Here is a 15,038-nt window from a genome sequence, read left to right as displayed (position 1 = left end):
CCGGGCTCTGCCCGGTTTCCTCCCACCATAATGCTGGCCGCCGTCGTATAAGTGAAATATTCTTGAGTACGGCGTAAAATACCAATCAAATAAATAAATATTTTGATAGCTTAGAAACAATACATATTAATTTTCCTAAAAGAACAAACACGCACGACTTCGTTTAAGTCTATTTAATCGTTTGTTCACTGGCACATTTATGTCATTAGGCTAATATCAAAGCAGTTGTAAGCTTACATTACACATAAAAAATATTCAGCCACGATGTCAGTCATGCTTCGCGAAAAAGGCGGTCAGATCCATTTGTTCACTGTAAGAGGTTAAAGCACTTCTGGTAATATTTCTCTGATACTGCCTTTGAAACTTGGTCAATCATTTGAAATTATCACTTAACCCCACACAGTGTTGTGGAGCCCATATAATGCATTCCCCACTGGTGTTTTTGTGTGTCGGTATCTCGTTTGCAAGTGGAAGGCCAAAATAAAGTTTGCTATATCATTGGATTAACAAAGCATAGTGTAAATAACTCTTACATGTTCACACCTATTTGGAATTTTGCTGTTGGGGTAGAATTTGTGTGTATTACCGATGCACTTACGGTACGGTAAGGTACTGCTAATACTTACTGGTATGCCGTGCGTGTGGTGCAACAACAACAGGCGTACATTAGACCACATGCATTCGTCTCAAAAAAGCCGTTACAGTCATTTACTAATACCCTCTACCGGTTTTTCTCAATATTCAGAGAAAGACCAAAGAATGAATGAATGATTATGGTTTAACGCCACATCGGCAATATTTCAGCCATATCGTGGCGAGAACGAGGTGAAAAACGCGAGACGGTTAAGGTTTTCGATATGATAATATGAACATCAAAAGTAAAACAAAAAGTACAGACATGTTTAAAATCGCATAAAAGAAAAAAAAAAAGAGTTAAAATTCGAAAACCAGGATTATATTCTATATGTATATAACTGTTTATCTTTAAATATTTATGACAATTAAAATTTATATTTTATGATATAGGCCAATGACCTTCAAATAATTTATGACAACATCGCCAGCGATGCTGTCAAATAAATCATATATAGATTTGACTGTGTAGAATCTTTGCCGAACATGGGCAAAGTCTACACAGTCAACCAGAATATGTTTGAATGAATGAATGAATATGGTTTAACGCCACATCGGCAATATTTCAGCCATATCGTGGCGAGAACAAGGTGAAAACAGGAGACGGTTAAGGTTTTCAAAATGATGGTGAGAACATCAAAAGTAAAACAAGTACAGACATGTTTAAAATGAGATAAGAAAAAAGAAAACAGATAAAATTCGAAAACCATTATATTTAAAAATAGTATATCTGGAAGGCTGTATGTATATAACTTATCTATAGATATTTATGACAATTAAAATTTATATTTTATGATATAGGCCAATGGCCTTCTAATAATTTATGACAACATCGCCAGCGATGCTGTCAAACAAATCATATATAGAGTTGACCGTGTAGAACCTTTGCCGAACATGAGCAAAGTCTACACAGTCAACCAAAATATGTTTGATTCCGTATTCAGCATCACATCCAACACACTCGGGAGCACTGCTCCCATCCAAGATGAAATTGTGTGTCAGATGAGAATGCTCAATAGGACACCTCGTTAAAACTACTTGGTCTCTGCGAGACATTAGACAAGTATAGGCATTGTAGCCAATGACAGGATGAATGGCATGCAGTTTATTATGGATCTGCAAGTTCCAATCACCCTGCCAAAGGCGACGAATATATTTAAGAATATTAGACTTCAAGTCAGTATTATTTGCAGGTTTATATAGGGCAGCTTTCGCTTCCCTGTCCACGACTGTATTTCCATGGATACCAGTGTGACTTGGTATCCAACAGAATATAATATCTTTACCTCTTTTAATTAGTTTTCGGTGTTTGCCTATTATCTCAAGTATCAATGGATTTTTAAATTTATTATTCTGAATCGCCAAAAGGCAAGACAGCGAGTCGCTGCATATCACTGCCCTTTGGACATGCCCAGAGGAAACATATGATAAGGCCAGGAGTATAGCCCTGGCCTCTGCAGAAAAGATAGAAGATGAAGGGGGCAGACGAAGAGAAGTGACCCGCTGCTCTAAGACAGCCGCAGCCCTGTCCCCATCCTTTGACCCGTCAGTATATATAAATTTATAGTCCATATAATCAGCCTTGATTTCAGCAAAACTTTGCTGAATTATAAGAGGATTTGTATTTGATTTATTATATTTACGTAGATCAAATATTAGTTTAGTTTGTGGGAGAAGCCATGGAGGAGACTCCGGGAAAGACACCGAAGCTATATCCTTCAGCTTAATGTTAGCTCCCACAATATGGTCCTGTATGGGAAGACCGAACGAAGGGATGTTGTTAGGACATTTAATATATTTGTCTACATATAATGGATTGAAAACACAGTCGTAGGCAAAGTTTGTTGGATGTGCTTTAAGCTTTGTAGCATATTAAAGACTAAGTTTAATACGTCGGTTGTATAAAGAAGGCTCATTTGCCTCCACGTATAAACTTTCTACTGGTGAGGTTCTAAAAGCACCAAGGCTGAGCCTCAAACCTTGGTGATGAACAGGATCCAACATTTTAATATAAGACTTCCTAGCGGAACCGTAAATGATGGATCCATAGTCCAATTTAGACCTCACCAGAGAACGATATAAATTAAGTAAAACTGATCGGTCAGCACCCCAATCGGTGCTAGACACGACCTTAATTATATCGAGAGCCTTTGTACATTTAGCTTTAAGCATTTTTATATGAGGTATAAAAGATAGTTTACTATCAAATATTATACCTAAAAATTTAGTTTCTCCAACAATTTTAATCTGTTCACAATAATTAAGCTCTGGATCAAGATGAAGTTTCCGTTTGTTCCAAAAATGCATACCGACGGTTTTAGACGTTGAAAATCTAAAACCGTTTTCAGTTACCCATTTCTCGATTTTGTTGAGACAAAGCTGCAACTGACGTTCGATATTATTCATATTCTTAGCTCGGTAGCATATAAGGAAATCATCCACGTATAAAGAACCCTCTGTGCCCAATGTTAATGTTTTTGCTAGGCTATTTATTTTTATGCTGAACAGAGTTGGTGATAGAATACTGCCCTGGGGTACACCCATTTCCTGCTCATAAGAGTCAGAAAGAGTGGACCCAACCCGTACCTTAAACTGACGATCGGATAAAAATTGTGATATAAATATAGGTAATCGACCTTTAAGACCCATATCCCTGAGGTCTTTTAAAATACCATTTTTCCATGTGGTGTCGTAAGCCTTTTCAAGGTCAAAAAATATGGACACCACATGTTCATTATTAACAAAACCATCACGAATAAAAGTTTCAAATCGAACAAGGTGATCTAAAGTAGATTGACCTTGACGAAAACCACATTGAATATTAGATAAAAGCTTGTTGGTTTCAAGAAACCAAACAAGTCTATCATTAATCATCCGTTCCATAGTCTTACAGACACAGCTGGTAAGAGCTATGGGACGGTAATTATTTGGATCAGTATGATCCTTACCCGGTTTGGGAACCGGAATAATATACGCCTCCCTCCATGATGGTGGAAAATTACCAGTTATCCAAATATCATTAATCAAGTCCAAGCGAGACTCCAGTGGCTCAGGTGGTAAATGGTTCAGAAACTTATAATATACATTATCAGGACCACAAGCAATATCGTGGGCCTTTTTTAATGCGGTTTTAAGCTCCTCGATATTAAAAGGACGATTATAATCGTCTAAATTTTTAGAAGAAATGGGCAATTTAGTTTTCTCCTTCTGGTTTTTAATATGTTGGAATTTTTTAGTATAGTTCTTAGAAGAATATTTCTTGGAAATTGTTTCAGCTAATTTATTTGCTTTATCGGATGGAGAGGTTAATATATTATCTCCATCCTTTAAATGCTGAACTTTTTCTTTATTATTTTTGCCCTTAAGTTTCTGAACCATGCTCCAGTCCTTACGCACGGGTGCTCTTGACGTAATGCCCGAAACAAAGTTCCGCCAACAAGATCGTCTCTTGGACTTGAGTAATCGGCGAGCCTTAGCTCGAAAAATACGAACCTGGTTTAAGTTGTTATTAGTAGGACAAATATTAAAGTTTCGCTCGGCCTTTTTGCGGTCCTTAATGGCTTTGCGACAGTCCTTATCATACCAGGGTTTGCTTTTGGATTTTGGATTTGTCGAGGTTTTAGGGATAGTTCTATCGGCAGCTCGTAAAAGAAGCTCGTTAAATTTTAATATTGGATCATTTGCTGCACTGAGAGTCTCTGGAGTGATATCAGCCTCACAGAACATCTCAAATGCGATCCAATCTGCTTTATCGAATTTCCACCTAGCTACACGTTCTAAAGAATTAGAAGTGATATGCTCTAGGAAAATAGGAAAATGGTCACTACCACAAAGATCGTCATGCACCTTCCAAGAAAAATCTGGGAGAAGTGATGGATCCGTGATGGTGAGATCGATAGCAGAATAAGTGCCATTACCCGGATGTAAATAGGTATTAGAACCATCATTGAAATAACACAGTTGTTCCTTACATAAGAAGTCTTCGATTATCTTGCAATAATTATTTATGTTATTACTGACGCATAGAGGGTTATGGGAATTAAAATCTCCCATGATAATAAACGGTTTAGGTAATTGTTCTGTAAGATTATGTAACTGAAGCTGACAAAGAAGTGTTCGGAGGTATATACACCGAACATAATGTGACTGTTTTAGACAGTGAAATACGAACGGCCACAGCCTGAAGCTCTGTATGCAGAGCAACAGGGCTGTGGATAATACTGTTATTAATGAATATCGAGGAGCCGCCTGCAGCTCGCTCTTCTTCATTTGAATAAGTACTATATAATGAATAATATTTAAGGGCTACTGTGTCTTTGTCAGATGTCTTCAGGTGAGTTTCCTGAAGACATAGGGCTACTGGATTTAAATATTGAACTAGCTGTGTTATTTCAATAAAATTTACCTTAAGACCTCGACAATTCCATTGTATAATTTTGTCATATCGCCATTATGAAGGAAGACGTATTGGGGATTTATGTCTTGACCGAGGACGACCCTTTTTGGGAGATCTACTAGGACATCTCTTAGGTGCATATGATGTATCCATCAGATCTGCACATGAAGTTGAAGGATCGACATCCTCCAACGATCCAAACTTATTATAAGTTTGGATTGGGTCCCTAGTGGCCTTAGAGGGACGCTCCAGGGGGCCACTAGGTTTATCCTTTTTATGATTTTTCTCAGATTTATTTTTGTCACCCGTTGTTTTCTGTGAAGAATCAACGGGTTTATTAGATTTATTATCACATGAAGTGTGGTCAGATAAAGAAAGTGCTAGATACTCAGGTAAAGTATTAGGTATTTTAGATGGGTTGATATCAGTCTGAGATGATGAGCTGGCTGTCTTATTTACGGGTTTCGTGACGAGTTTCTGTGGCTGTTCTTTGTCAATGGGCCAAGTAAAAGTGTTTTGGACCCCCACAGAAACAGTGGTTTTCCTTACAACGTTGGCAAAAGTAGATGTTGTAAGGCCATGCGTGACAGAGACCATACGCTTTGCTTCCTGATAGGATATATTATTTTTACATTTTAAGGTTATAATTTCTTTCTCTTTTTTGAAAAGCGGGCAGTCCTTGGAAGAGGCCATGTGGGCTCCACTACAATTGAAACATTTTATTGTTTTTGTGCAGTCAAATCCCTCATGTCCTGCTTCCGCACATCTAAAGCAGACCAGTGTGTTGCGGCATTGACTCCTGCCATGGCCAAACCGCTGGCAGGAGAAACAACGGGTGGGGTTAGGTATAAACAACTCCACCCTTACACTATATGGCCCAATAAATATAGACGACGGAAGGGAAGGTCTGTTAAAAGTTATCATATAAGTGTTCGTTTTTATCAGGTTTCCATCTCTTCTAATTAGGAAGCGTTTTACCTTACTTACTCCTTGATGTTTTAGTTCTTCAGTTATTTGTTCTTCGTTCATTTCGGTAAGGTCCTGGTCTCTGTCCCGAATTATTCCATGGCAGCAGTTCAATGTATTATGTGGAGAAACAGAAACCGGCTGTTCTCCTATATTTTGAATTTTTAATAAATTTATATATTGCTGTTTTCTGGAAACTTCCAACAAAATGTTCCCAGATTTCATTTTTTTGACTTGTTTCGGAGTTCCAGCATAACTTTCTAACGTTTTTTTAAGTACAAATGGATTTATTTTCATTTTGCCTTCATTTTTATTAGATATTACTAAGAAGGTAGGAAAATAAGTATTTTCTCCTTCAATATCTAATGGAACTTCATTTTTTCTTTTCTTAGCAATATCACCCTGCGTGTCCCCCACCCGCCACGGAGTGCCAACAAGGGCGAATCTACCTCTGCGGATGACCAGCAGAGAATAAAAACAGGGAATCCACGCAAGGTATACTCGAACAGATTGAGTTATACCAAAAGGTTAAATTCAATCTACTCGATTGACCCATTAGCCACCGCCTTCTGCATTGACCCCAAAGGAAGTGCATCTGAAGAGCCAACTTGACATCTTGGTAAGACAAAGAATAACAAACGGGATCAAGTGTAGGGCTAGACATGATCAGACGATTGATCGGACCGGGTCCATCCGACCTCCCGTCTCTCTCCAAGTAAGGGCCAAAGTGACGTGTTGGGCGTGAGGATCTCGCAAGACCAGCACGCCCTCAGCCACCAGGATCCCGTCCTCGGAGATTACGGGTCGCAACCCATGGCAAACAGGTCGCTCTCCGGTTGCCTCTCACACAACCGAGAAGATGTGAGCCTATTATATTCACCGGGTTCACACAGGAGAGCTCTAGGTTAGTCGACTTTTACGACAAGCTTGCCTAGAGGGCTGAGGTCCTATTCTTATCACCCCGGAAACCCCACGGGGGGCGATTCTTTTGAAATCCACATTGAATGTCGCTTATCAACTAATTAGTCTCCAAAAACCAAACCAAGCGATCGTTAATCATCCTCTGCAAAGTCTTGCATACACAACTGGTTAAGGAAATAGGCCGATAGTTATTTGGATCGGTAGAATCCTTTCCGGGCTTTGGGATGGCGACAATAATACCGTTTTGCCATGAGGCAAATCCAAATGGTATTAAAAATTCCAAGAAGCACCCTCAAGGAAGATTCTGGAAGGTGTCGTAAAAGCTGATAGTGGATATCATCCGGCCCTGGAGTTGAGTCATGGGCCTTGCTAAGGGATGCGGATAGTTCATGTAGAGAAAATGGAGCATTGTAGGATTCTTCATTTGAGGATGTAAAATCAAGAGGACTTGCCTCGGTCAGTTCTTTGTTACGCTGGAACTGAGGCAAGTAATTATCTGAAGACGAATGGTGCGCAAAAGAAGCTCCCAACCTATTGGCTATGTCAAGCTTTTCTGTCAAAGAATTTTTCCCATCTTTAAGATGATTGACAGTGACATTGGATCCCTTGCCTTTGATACGTTGGATCATATTCCAGACTTTTTACATAGGGGTACGATGATTAATCTTAGAAACATAACGTTTCCAAGAGTCACGTTTGGACTGTTTGACAGTCCTACGGGCTTTAGCTCGAGTACGCCTAACATCGTCTAAATTACCGGGAGATGGTCTACATCGGTACACGCGCTCAGCACGTTTCCTGAAACGCCTAGCTCGTTTACAGTCCTCCGTGAACCACGGTTTCTTAATACGGGGAACCGCACAAGATTTCGGGATACATTTGGAGGCTACATCCATTAGCTGATCCGAGAATAACTGGATAGGATCAACTGCATCAAGAAAAGGTCGCTAGTAAGTGTTTCACCACACAGAACAGCAAAGCGGGGCCAGTCTGCTTTATCATAATTAAAGCGTGGAAGGGAGGAAGATACCGGCTCCTCAAGGGTAAGTATGGTGGGGAAGTGGTCGCTTCCGCAGATCATCATGGACGCTCCAGCTGAATTCCGATCTTAGCCCTGCATTAGCCAGAGCTAAATCAAGGACCGAAGGATGAAGGTAAGTATGTGTGCCATCATTTAAGACGCATAGAGAGTTATTAGATATAAAATCCTCCAACGTTACGTCTGGTTACGTTTAGAGTCACCCCAGAGAACACTATGGGCAAAAGAAGACACGGTTTAGGTAATTGATCATATAAATTTTGCAGCTCTTGTTGGTGAAGAGTAGAAGGTGGTATATAAATTGAACAGATTGTTAATACTATACCCAGTGTGACACGCACCGCCACCGCCTGCAAATCGGTTTTCAATGCCATTCTATTGTGTATTACACCCTGCTGAGAGCCTCCCTGAGGATCAAGGCAATCTGCTATATCTCTAGTGTCTAACTGTGACATTGTAGACGGGTCAAGGCTGAGCGTGCTACCCCATAAGGACGGGCTCTTACCAAGTGCACCTTTGGAGGGCGTCACGCCACTGGATTGCGTCTTCTTAATGCATGATGGCGTAGTATTCGAAAGTTCTGACGATCTAGGGGCTGAGGAGGAATTCGAGATTTGACTCATACCGACAACCCACTCCGGGCTATTTGACGTCTGAGATGCCTCGCAAAGGCTCTGGGGCCCACCTACTACTCGCGATTCGCTTAACCTCCTGACCTTATTTGTAGCATCAATGCGCTTATATGGAATTTTTTTGCTGGAGGACATTGAGTTAGTGACAACTTGCCACTCCCCAGCTTCCTCGTTGTCAGCAGCAGAGTTATCCAAAGTCCCTTTATTTTGTTGACTGGAAGGAACAGACTCGCCAGAAAGCCCAATTTCCATATCATTCCCATGTCCCTCACTATAATTACCATCATCATCTCCTCGACCTTCATTCTCATCTTTGTCACCTTCAACTTCATAAACATTACTATCTTTATCATTGCAATCGTTATCGTCATTATCGCCATTGTCATTTTCATCGTTCAACGGGCAGTCCTTTTGAAAGTGGCCTACCTGTTTACACTTGAGGCATTTATCCTTTAAAGGACAGTCGGCCTTGAAATGTTCTGCGCTATCACAGATGTGACAGGCACGGACCTGACCTCTGTACCACAAAGGAATTCTAAAATTCCCAACCGAAATTGATTGTGGAATGATCTCGGTCACACCACTCATGTAAATACGGCACATACCATTCTCAAGTGACCTATCAAAAAGGTAATGTTCCCGGCTGACGTGATGGACCGCGCCATACCGAGACATCAAACCTCGAATAGTGTCATCGGGCACCTCGATCGGACATCGAGATCTAACCAGGAGCCTTTGCTCCTCCACATCATATACTGGACAATCTACCCCGTTGAATGAGAAGCCGCTAGTCAACAGCTGTTCCTTCACAGTTTGCGTAGCCACTGTAATATTCCAGACATCTCTAGAGACATTGATTAGTCCCTTTAGGACATTAGGCCCACTCCCCACTAACTCCTTTAGCCGATTGTATACTTCAACCGGTTGTACACCTCCCTGTGTTACAAGCTTAAGGCTTAAGGGTCTATTTACTCGCCCTGCCCACAACATTGTGGGACAGGGCGAGAACTACTACCCTAAAGAGAGGACCACAACTATGCCTTTGGAACAGTGTGGATGCTGAGTGCAAAATAGGTACGATATTACAAAGTGGAAATGCACTAAACTATGTACAGGCTATTTACAGAGAGGCTTGTGAATACGTCCTGCCTCTAAGAGCGACAGAACGTAATGTCACACCACCTTCAGACTGGGTGACCACTAAACAAAAGCTGAGAGCACAAAGGCTAGTTCCACGGCCAGCCAGGGACTAACTCTATTTACAACCCCCCTCACCCACTAGCCCAGAGAACAACTAAACTTCGTGCAAGGATGCACGAACCTACAACAAGCAGTTTAAATGCTTTTCTTTGTCTGCTAGCCCGGGATTGAATAAACCTCGACCGGGCAGGCTGACCTCGTTCGCTGTCCTATGCCTTAACCCGTATAGTCGCTGTAACACAGGACACACGACAACTGGTGTCTGAGCCAAGCCACGCTGGCCGGCCAAACAGCCACACGAATCTAAGACAAAAATGTCTATTAACTGGTGAAAAATAAGAAATTCTACAACGAAAAGTATACGAGACTAATCCTCGCAACTCGGTGCAACTGTTGATTGCAAAAGCAACGATAAATTCCCTAAATTTCAGCTGAAATTTAACTGAGACAGACTGAGCGACCAAACAACACGTCCGACCTCTCTCCAGTCTCCACGTAGGAACCCATTTACTGTGAAGAGTTCTTTTCCATCGAGCCTCAGTAAGCGTCAGTTTCATTTAGCTTGTATATGTACTACTGGTACAGCCAGCTGACCGGCGAGGCCGATGGGAGTTTGAACGGCCAAACGATGTTTAACTCTGAATCGGAATCTGAAATTTTCACTTGGTATATGTTACATTGTGTTTTGTCAAAGTAGTTCCAAAGGACAGAATATTTGATCAGTGATTGTGTCTCCTAAGGAATGTTCGACCATGGAAAGTGTGCAGTTTTGCGGACATGCATGCCTGGCTTTCCAGCTGAGCGAGTCAAATGCGGCTTCACTTACGGGGTCGTCTCAAATTTTCGAATGGTCATTTATCTATTCCAATTCTGTCGATTTTCTAACCGTTCACAGGTCCCCCCTTTTCGTCACTAGTTCTGATATATATGTAACTGTACCTGACTAAAGAAAATGTACTTTTCCCTTTGGTGTTATTCATTTGCTGTATATTTTCAATAGTCCCCATCAATTAAACAGTTTACTTTCTTCACTAGCATTAACACACACATATATACTGGAAAATATTTCGATTTCTATACAGCACAGTAATAGAGGCTTATGCAGGTAGGTTAATTAAAGTGTGTACAAACAATACATGTACTTTCAATTTGTGCCCACATTATCAAACATATATGGACCGCCTCGGTGGTCTATTGGTTAGAATGTACGCCTCGAGGTCGAGAGATACCAAAGGCATTAAAATGGTACTTGTTTCTGGCTCGAATGGCGCCCAGCGCTGAGGTTTCCGAGCAGGGAGACAGGGCTCGTCAGCCCGATGTCAGTTTATAATATGACATATAATATGGCTGCCTGAGGTGTCTGGTGTCTTCGGTATGTTATTTCAGTGACGGCATTCGCCCTGCCGATCCAATAATACACAGACCGTATAACATCAAGGTTATACTTGCACGTCTGAATCCAAGACCTGCCATGCACACACTGACTCCTCTACCGATAGCTCGGCCGTTGTCAGAAAGCCTACATGTCGATGTCTGTCAATCACCGTGGCCTGGTTAACGTAAAGTAAAGAGGACAATATCTGCACAAAACAAAGCTAACTTTTGGAGATACATACACGAGATACACTGGTTGAGCCAATCGCTACTGCAGTGCAAAACAGACAATTACGAGAAAATATATATGAGACATACTCTTACATTGTATTACACTACCATACGTCGCTGGAAAGAAATAAGCCCAGATTCATGATCAAGAGGTCAAACTACGTCGGGCAGCATGCTTACAATGTTCGTGAGTTCATCCTAGTCGCAAATGCATTTAAAATGCATCATATAACATGGAAACGTCAAAGTGCCAATTATAGCAAATCGCCCCTTGGACAATTTGTCAAGCACTGCAACTCCCACATTTATTGACACACTTCAATGATTTTCCGGACGCCTACAGTACACATATAGCCGTTTGCACTCAATCATTTTCAGCTCCGCAACTGTCTACAAAACCGTGCGTCAGAGAAAGAAAAAAACACCAGACTCGTCATCAGAACATCGAACTACGCCTAGCAGCCTACTTAAAACCTTGAAATTCACAACATTTTCATCGCCTGACAAATTGGCTAAGCTGGGATCGAACTCTGACATGACTGACAGGCGTCAGCGGTAAGAGAAAAGAAAGAAAGAAGAAGAAGAAAAAAAAAAGCAAACCCAGCGCGATCTGCCTGATGTTCATTTTTTGACGTCGATCATCTTCGCCGCTCGACTGTCCCAGGCACATCTGCGTCACACCACACAGCCGGGAGACAGCGTTTAAATCCTTGTGTAATTAGGTCAAGTCGGAGAAAATTCCGCCATCATCTCTCCTATCATCCACACTAATATATATCTCACTAAGTCCCCAAGTCAGTCGCAATTGTCACTTCAAATTTACACATGCCTTTTCTTTACCCTTATATCTTTCATGTCACAGCATAAGTTATTGGTCGAAAATTACCACATAACCAGATACACGGCTTTCAAAGTTTCCATGCGACCTTACACTGTTTGTCACTAAGGCAGTTGGCCGGTCATTCGCATTCCCGCGAATAGATTCGCGAGCTTGATGATGCTACGCTATGTCCAGTGAAAAACCGCCATTTCTCGGCAGACTTGGCCCGCTTTATGTGACAAATAATGCAAAAACACGGTCCGTGTAACAGCAGGTTTGTACCTGCCACGCACAGGCTCCCTGCTCTACTGATAGCTCGGCTGTTGTCAGAAAGTCAACACCTGGACCACGGCACATGTCGATATCTGTCAATGACCCTGGCCCGGCTAGCGTATAGTAAAGAATACAAGGTCTGCCCCAAACAAAGCTAACTTTTTTGCTGTTGTAGTTAGAATTCTACGCCATCTAATAGAGTACTGTATAGCTGAATATCATCCTACAAGCGTTTCGGGAGACTACGGACAGTGTAGCCGAAAGCATCAGGTCAAATACTATAAACCCACTCCAGTTCCCATCTAACTCCGTGTTAAAGCAATAGGATTCCCATCTTTTTCTAAACAAAAAAGGTGTTGTGGTATTGATCGGAGCTCAAATCCGTTGACAAATGCTCCAAAGAGCATGTCTTGGGCTACACTTTGGTGCAAGTTGCACATTTCTAGATCCCATAGTTCTCAAGTTACAGTTCATTAAAATTACGTATTTTTTTAGTTTTTCTGCTTATATCTCAAGAAGTTACACAGATATGCAAAAAATAAGCAGATTCGGAATCAGCAGCTCAAAATACACCAGAATACGTTGAGAAAAATTGAAATTTCAGACCTTTTTGTGACGTCACAACACGACCAATGGCGAGCTTCCAGAGTTTTGACCAGAAGTCAACCATTTTTGCAAACTTTTTGTAACTCGTGACCTTCTAGCTGCATGTCAAATTTGAAAACAATCGGTTCAGTGGTTCTTGAGAAGAAGAATTTTAAAGGTTTTACACAAAAATCAATATGGCGGCCGAACCACGTGACACAGGAAAAAAATGGAGAATTTATCCCTGGAGAATCTCCGCCAGACCCACCGTGGGGTTTCCGGGGTGATAAGAATAGGACCTCAGCCCTCTACGCAAGCTTGTCGTAAAAGTCGACTAACCTAGAGCTCTCCTGTGTGAGCCCGGTGAATATAATAGGCTCACATCTTCCCAGTTGTGTGAGAGGCAACCGGGGAGCGACCTGTTTGCCGTGGGTTGCGACCCGTAATCTACGAGGACGGGATCCTGGTGGCTGAGGGCGTGTTGGTCTTCCGAGATCCTCACACCCAACACGTCACTTTGGCTCTTACTTGGAGAGAGACGGGAGGTCGGATGTACACAGTCTGATCAATCGGCTTGGTCACGTCTTGCCTCTGTTTGGTCCTAAAACATTTCTCAATAAAAGTTTTGAGGCGGTGGCTCATGGGTCAATCGAGTAGTATGTGTCTGATGTGTGACCTTATTTACTTAATGGGGTTTGCTCATTAGGGCCATCTATTCGAGTATACCTCATGTGGAGTCCTTGGTGTGTGTCCTGCTGGGTATCCCCAGGTTCAGACATCGCCCTTGTTGGCACTCCGTGGTGGGTGGGGAACACATGGGGTGAATCTTTTTGATATATATTATGTCTTCTTTAAATTTGTCGCAAAACGTTTCCAATAGATCGTCTGCTGGAATAACTTCGAGTACCGACAAAATAAGGAAGTTGGAGGTTTTGTCGGACTTGCTTGATAAATGTAATGTGTCGGACAGTTGGCCGGCTTTTATTGTTCTTTCAACTAAGAATGTACAGAAGCCGGCCTCCAAAATCCATCCCTTTCTTTTGCAAAGGGCTCTCCAGGGACTCGCTGGAACCTTGAAAAATGTGAAAAAGCTAAGGTCCGGAGACATTCTCATTGAATGTCTCCGCCAACAACAATCCATCAATTTACTATCGTTAAAAAAAATTTCGGACATACCTGTGTTTACATCCCCTCGCAATTCCCTGAACAGCTGTCAAAGAATAATTCGTAACCGGGATCAAGATATTTTGGAACTTTCAGAAGAGGAAATCTGCAGTGAACTGAAGTCGCAAGGTGTTACCAGAGTAAAGCGCTTCACTATGAAGAAATCTGGTAATATCCTGAAACTAAATACATACCTGTTAACTTTTAATCGTACTTCTATTCCATCATACATCTACATTGGCCCGTATAGAGTTAGTGTAGACTTATACATCCCTAACCCAACACGTTGTTTTACGTGCCAAAAATTTGGTCATGGCAAGGGCCAATGTAAAAACAAACTTGTTTGTTTTCGATGTGGCAGTGAAGGTCATGAGGGTTTCGACTGCAGCAACACAGTTAAGTGTTGCAACTGCAGTGGAGATCACATGGCCTCCTCTAGGGACTGTCCACTTTTCGTAAAAGAAAAGCAAATAATCACTTTAAAAACTAAAAACAATATATCGTATCAGGAGGCCCGAAAACTAGTCTCGCCTCCTAATACTTCACTGCAGACTTCATTTGCCAATGCGGTTAACCGAGTAGCATCTGTTGCTACTCAAAGCTCAATGACTTGGTCCACTGCAAACCAGAAACCTTCTCCTGTTTCTGTTGAACCTACTGTTCGACCTGCTTTCAATACTTCCTCAACACAAACTACCTTAATACAACAAATAGAACCAGCGAATAATACTGACCGACCCGATAACCCCAAACTTAATCAACGTAGAAACAAAAATATGTCCCAAAATGGACCTCCAAATAATA

Source organism: Liolophura sinensis, chromosome 11, assembly GCF_032854445.1.
Source record: "Liolophura sinensis isolate JHLJ2023 chromosome 11, CUHK_Ljap_v2, whole genome shotgun sequence".
Taxonomy (NCBI): Eukaryota; Metazoa; Mollusca; class Polyplacophora; order Chitonida; family Chitonidae; genus Liolophura; species Liolophura sinensis.
The sequence above is the reverse complement of the archived record's forward strand: the minus strand, read 5'-3'. Positions refer to the sequence as shown.